Below are 1,015 nucleotides of genomic sequence, written 5' to 3'. Positions count from 1 at the left end.
AGAGAACAGAATATGCAAAAAAAATTGAAAAAAGATTGTCCTACTGACCCCTTAACACACAATCTAGAAACTTCCTTTAAACGCTACTATTATCGGGAAGTAACTGGTTTAAGTGTTGATTTGAATTATTAAACGTTATTTTCGAAATTATATTGAATTCGAAAAAGTGACAATTTATATTTTTGACTTAAATATGARTTTCGAAATTTTCGAAAACTGTGTATGTGAAAAATTCGAAATTCACAAGTTTTATCGAAAATTAACGGGATGTAATAGTAATATTGGAAGTTATAGTTGAATTCGCGGAAATGCCAACTTATGTTTTTGATTTTAATATGGATTTCGAAAATTTTCATAAATTTATAGAAAATTTGATATCCAAAATAATTATTTTTAAACATAACAACTAAAATTATTTGGAAGTACTGGTTCATTACATAAATATATCTACATACATATACATATAATAAATATGAAATTTAGTCAATACCGCTATTTCGGGACTTGCACATTTCTTACACTTCAACTTGGTAATTGCACAAATTATATTAAGTAGTTTAGAAATTTGTAAATTTTGAACTATTTTTTGAAAGAGATCATAATATGTACTGAAAATAATAACTTCGATGTTCTATAAATTATGTAGTTCAGAAAAGTATTAATATACTTCGAAATGGCATTAAAATGTTTTCTCTTAAAATGAACATATTTTAACTCATTCTTCTGGATTGGCAAGTTCGAAAAAATATCTAATTCCGAAGTTCGAAATATTTCGAAGTAGCATTCAAATTGTTTAATTCTGAAATCAAAACTCCGTATTTTCAATTACATCTGTATTATGTTCGAAAACACTTTCGAACAAGCATTGAATTGCCTTAGTTATAATTAAAAAATCAAAATTGATCACCTTCGCTTATGAAGTTCAAAAAAATTTTCGAATCCAGTAATTCGAAATACCGCCAAATAGTAATACAATAATTTAACTGTACGAAAAGATCAACAGTCCATACTTTCG

The sequence above is a fragment of the Bactrocera latifrons genome, unplaced genomic scaffold, assembly GCF_001853355.1.
Source record: "Bactrocera latifrons isolate USDA-ARS-PBARC rearing strain unplaced genomic scaffold, ASM185335v1 scaffold_197, whole genome shotgun sequence".
NCBI classification, from domain to species: domain Eukaryota; kingdom Metazoa; phylum Arthropoda; class Insecta; order Diptera; family Tephritidae; genus Bactrocera; species Bactrocera latifrons.
This window is presented reverse-complemented; position numbering follows the sequence as displayed.